This window comes from Conger conger, chromosome 18 (assembly GCF_963514075.1).
Source record: "Conger conger chromosome 18, fConCon1.1, whole genome shotgun sequence".
Taxonomy (NCBI): Eukaryota; Metazoa; Chordata; class Actinopteri; order Anguilliformes; family Congridae; genus Conger; species Conger conger.
Window position 1 is genome coordinate 22,284,886 of NC_083777.1, and position 5,599 is coordinate 22,290,484.

A 5,599-nucleotide genomic window follows, 5' to 3' on the forward strand; every position below is an offset into this window, starting at 1 on the left:
AAAGCACTCATCTTCTCAGGCCAGTTCCACGAACGTGACAGTGACTTCAGTTGCCCTGCACAGTCCCCAAATCTCAATTCAATAGGTGTGCTGGCACACCAAAATCGTCGCATCCGTTTCTGAAGTGGACGAATGAGGAGAAACATGTTTTCTTTTCTTTACTAAACAATTTGAATATTCCCTGTCATGGTAACCAATTATCCCCTCGCAAGGGGACAAGGAAGGATGAAGACATTTTTAAAGTTTTCAAACACTACCAACATGAAAACTTCTCTGCAGTCCAATGGCTCAGGTAGTTCAGGCACAGCACTTCTTCCAACCCTACTCGCTATACCGCTGAACTTCATAAACAAGGCTTGACACATATCATACAGAATCTTTGTTTCAATGGAAACCGCAAAGCAAATTTCCATAGCGTCACTCTATTCGGTTTCCTGTCTGGCAAGTCTGGGCAGTGAAATGCCTGACATGTTGCACATACCCGCTTGTGTGCACACCTTTTTTACACTGGAAGGGGGAGGGGCGGGTACAATATGAGTGTCTGCCAAATGCTTATATTACATTATTATATATTATATTATTTGGATATGAATTCCATCTACAGTAACTGCCTATTTAAGTTTTATATGGGCACATTGTTTTTCATTATCATGATGTACAGTAGCAAAAATGTCAACGTTTATGACAAATCAAATCTGAGAACCAATGGCTGTTGTTTAATTCATTAACTCTTGTCCCAGTCAAGTATTGTCCATGTTCAGTGTTGCTAAAACCAAAAGCAAAAGCACGTCCACTCCTACAGAGTACACTGACAATGAAAATGTAAATGTAAACAGAGTGGAACGGATGTGGTTGGTCTCGAGAGGTTGTTCATTGGTGTGAGTTCAGTCTCCACCTCTCTGCATTGTTCCAGTGAGCAGATAAATACGCTCCCCCCCTACTAAACTCTCAGAAATGTCCAGACAGGCAGAAATGGTAAGTAAAGTTGCTGCATGTAATGGTTTTATATAACTTTATATTGTATTGATATTACACTTTTCAAATACTATTTCTATCTTTAAGATAATATGCTAACTGAAATGATTTAGGGCCAGTTTCACAGACGAAGATAAGGCTTAGTCATGGACTAAATTCAGTTTGGTATGGAGAATTCCAATTCAAAATAGAATTAATCTAAGACTAGGCTCAATCACTGTCTGTGAAACTGGCCCTACATGTTGGATTCATAACCGAATAAAAGTTGTTGTTGGCTATAGCCTAATCTGAATCATTCTTTGACTTTAATTTTAAAGACTGGAATCAGCGGGTCCAGCATGGTAAGTAATTCATGTGAAGATAAACTGAAAATAATAACATTTTTGCTTTTTATAGTATCAAAGTTTAAACAATTACTCATAGTTTTTTAATGCTCAATATGTCAATATCTAAGAACTGTAGAAATGTACTTTTTACCAGATTTACTTCAAAATGTAGCAAATTAATTTAGATACGGGCGATTTACAGCCTGCGTTCCTTGCATAGGGGCAGTATGTGGTGTATGTGGTGGAGAATAGGCATAATCATAATCAGCCGTTTGTGGCGATCGACATTTCCGCAGTCATGCATTTGTCACACCGGCTACTCGCTCTCATTTCTCGCTCACCAGATACCCTATACCATTGAAATAATGACTAAATCTGAGTGCAATCTCACTCACTGTTCAATGTTCAATGATTAGACCTTACTCTTTCACATAGTGACGCATATGGCACTTATTAGCCTCATTAGCCTACGTAGCTGTAGGAACACGTTTAGGATTTATGTGAAAAGGGTTGATTATATTCCCTTAAAATACATGTATGCAAATCTATTTATCTATTAAATGGAGATTAATGTGAACTGAACCATATTTAATTTATTCTCATGATAATGTATTTATACATAATTAAACCATATGTTTGTATGTTTAATGCATCGTGTAGGAAAACAATCTCACTGATTTCTTTTTTTTTTTCTTTTTTTTTAAGGGTGAAGACCATACAAAAATCATACTACGTATTATTAAATATCATGGTGAATCATCAAGTTTAATGTATAAACGTAGCAATCAAATTATTTATAGTAATAATATTAAAAATCATTTAAATAGTCAGAAGGATTTTGACCCTGTTGGGTATATTGCAGTAATGACAAGACCAAAAGGTGATATTTTGATATCACAATGTTTTTTTGCATATGCAAATAAAAAAAATATTTTGACAATGGAGCACTCGGTTGGTCCTCACGCCATTTTTATATTTGCCCTCTTTCTATCTAAACATGATATCTTAATTTACAAAATTCGTCCACCCATTTTCTATGAGTGTAAAATTGATTATATATTACTTAAATTACCAAAAAATAGTTTTATCCCTTGGAATATAGGATTGTTAGATCAAATTTATGGGAAACCGGAAATTGGCAAGTTAGTCCATTTAATTACAAATAGGAAATTAAAAAAAACTCCTCATTCAATTGAGGCAGTTATCACTGAAACCCCCATAAACTTAAAAAAATATTTAAAAAAATGGGAATTTTTAATTGATAAATTTGGAATTCATGGTGATAGTGGTGCCCCAGTTTTCGATAAAGACTGGGGATTGTGCGGAATGTACCGTGGGTGTATTTCTGAGGAACAATCTGAATTTGGAGTGTGCGTTAACATTATTGAAATTGACAAAGATATTAAAATAAAACAGCAGTTCAGTAAAAAAAAGAAGAAGAACCAACTGAAAGCATTTTTAGCTCTTTCGAACTGCATCAAATTTCGAAAGAAAAAATAGAAATAAGATATATTATTTATATATACAGATATATATAAGATAATAGAATATGATTATATAAGATAATAATGTTATATAAGGGCTGATCTGTGCGCTGGCTTTTGTTCCAACCTTAATTTGCTCTGGTACTTGAGCACAGTAACATCTTCAATTACACTCCACCAGTCTGAGAGAGTAGTTGGTGCGTATACAAAATGTCACATCAAATAAATAAGAGCAGAAATTGGCAAAAAAAAAAAACCCTGCAAAAGATCAGCCATTTTTGTACACCCTGGCACAGTCATTCCTGCCTCTGGGATTTCTCCAGAAGGACAACTTGCCCCCACGTTTGCCTGCATGAGAGAGAGAGAGAGAGAGAGAGAGAGAGAGAGAGGGTAATTTCAGCACAGCCTGGGTGAGTTCACTCCATCTGCCAATCAATCCATTATGATGAAGACTAACTGAAACATATATTCAGTTCCATTATGATGAAGACTAATTGAAACATATATTCAGTTCCATTATGATGAAGACTAACTGAAATCTAAACATATATTCATTCCAGATCTACTTCCATGGAGCTAATGCATTTGCCTGTGAGGACTGAACTGAGTGACATCACTTTCGTGAGAAGCAACAAAGAGGAAAGAGGAGAAAATGCAAAACAAAGTGTGGAATGTCCTGAAAAAGGTGATCATTTGTATTTATTTTTGTCCGTATCCATGGTGATTAAGAGTTACAGTGTAAATGGAATGTAGTGTAGCGGTTTATCCCTTGGCCCCCCAGTGTCTGCTGGGTTTCCTTTCAACCACAGTTATAATGGGCTGATGATTCTTCTTTGACCCTGTCAATGTCAATTCTAAATTGTTCTATATTATTGTTCCATGTCTATGTGATGCGTTACATTCTAATTGTCGAATGTGTGTGGAGACAGTGCGGCAAAACAAAATCTGAAAGAACTTGCAGTAAATGCCTGTTTTCAGTTATTTTATCTGATGAAGATACAAACCAAGATGCACAGTGCGTCTGAAAAACACTGATCTAACACCATTGTTCTACCACACTACAGTACAGTGTGTGGTAGATCAGTGGGAATTTAAAACACTGAGTTAAATTTTTTATTGTGATTTAATAAGGTTATTGTTGCTTTTTTGTTGAGTGTAAAAAGCCACGTATGTACATTTAATATTTAATATTAAGACGTATATTTAATAGACGCATGTAATATTTTGGAATATAAACTGCAACTCTGCTTGTATCCTCCTCTGCTCTAACAGGATGAAATCCAACTCCGCACAGACCAAGCGCATGACCTCACAGACCAAGTGCATGACCTCACAGACCAAGTGCATGACCTCACAGACCAAGTGCATGACTTCACAGACCAGGGTGACAACATCGGGACCAGGCTGAGAGCACAGAAGCAGGCTTAAATGGGGACATGTTGTCCTTCTGCACCCCTCCCCTCCCCTCCCCTCCCCTCCCCTCCCCACCCCAGCCCAACCCCACCCCACCCCACCCCACCCCACCCCTCCCCTCCCCTCCCCTCCCCTCCCCTCCCCACCCCACCCCACCCCACCCCACCCCACCCCACTCCACTCCACTCCACTCCACTCCACTCCAAATAAAAACTAAAAACTACAATAAAAGACCATGTGTGTTTTTATTTTATCAATGAACTGATATTTTTCTGTTGTCTGTTCTCACAAAGATATTACAATGACATCTGTGCAAACAGCACTGAAGGTCACCTACTTTGCCTCTCCGGGAGTTTATAGGTTCCATTCACTAAAACTGCAATTATAATATCCAGTATATTAATACATATAAATAATATAGAATAATCTGAAAATTACCTGTACTTTAAAGCAAAAACTAAACTTACCGTGAATGAAACTGTGATCATGGGAGGTGTTACTGGCCGTCTTTTAGAAGGTTCCTTCATAACCACGTTTGCAGTGATTTTTGAATTATTACAGTATATGTGGCTCCATCTTGTGGACTGCCTGTTAGTAGTCTACCACCATCTTCCAGCAGGTGGCAGAGCATAAATATTTAATCAGCCAATCATGTGGCAGCAACTAAATGCATAAAAGCATGCAGACGTGGTCAAGTGGTTCAGCTGTTGTTCAGACCAAATGTCACAATGGGGAAGATACGTGATTAAATTTACTTTGACTGTGGATTGTTGGTGCCACACAAGATGATTTGAGAAGAAACTGAGCACTTTATTAGGAACACCTACACACCTACTTATTCATTTGATGCATTAAATCATCCCCAGAACACACCGAAATTTGACCTTTAAAGAGGAAAACCCGCTCTGACAGTCCTGCCTCCCCGAATCCCGCCTGACTTCTGGCTGAAATGTATGTTATCCTTCGTGCCCGCCGGTATTTCACCCAAAGACACAGCGGGGCAATGTTTTAACGATCCTCCACCCGCCCCCCGCCCGTCCGCTGCCCAGGCTGACAAAACACACAAGGACAGAAAGCAGGAATGAGAAACTATCTGTCACTCACCCATTACTGCAGCCGGCTGTAGTCTGCAGGCTCTCTGTCCCTGTGTGTGTGTGTGTGTGTGTGTGTGTGTGTATATGTGTGTGTGCTTGTTTATATGTGTGTGTGTGTGTGTGTGTGTGTGTGTGTGCAGGCGCTTGTGTGTGTGTGTGCGTGTGTGTGTATGTATGTGTGTGTGTGTGTGTGTGTGGGTGCAGGCGTTTGTATGTGTGTGTGTGTATGTGTGCAGGCATTAGTATCGGTGTATGTGTGTGTGTGTCTGAGCAAATGCAATGAGCAACCTTCAGGCCAGCCTCGCTC

The 5,599-nt window shown here is 38.9% G+C and overlaps 1 long non-coding RNA gene across 1 annotated transcript; it reads left to right on the top strand.

The window, feature by feature from the left end:
- Positions 1-943: 943 nt before the first annotated feature.
- On the top strand, positions 944-4,283 carry LOC133118453 (uncharacterized). The gene is made up of 5 exons (XR_009706403.1): positions 944-975; positions 1,293-1,316; positions 2,007-3,195; positions 3,346-3,470; positions 4,058-4,283. It is a non-coding gene; the product is annotated as an uncharacterized LOC133118453 (long non-coding RNA).
- Positions 4,284-5,599: the final 1,316 nt, after the last annotated feature.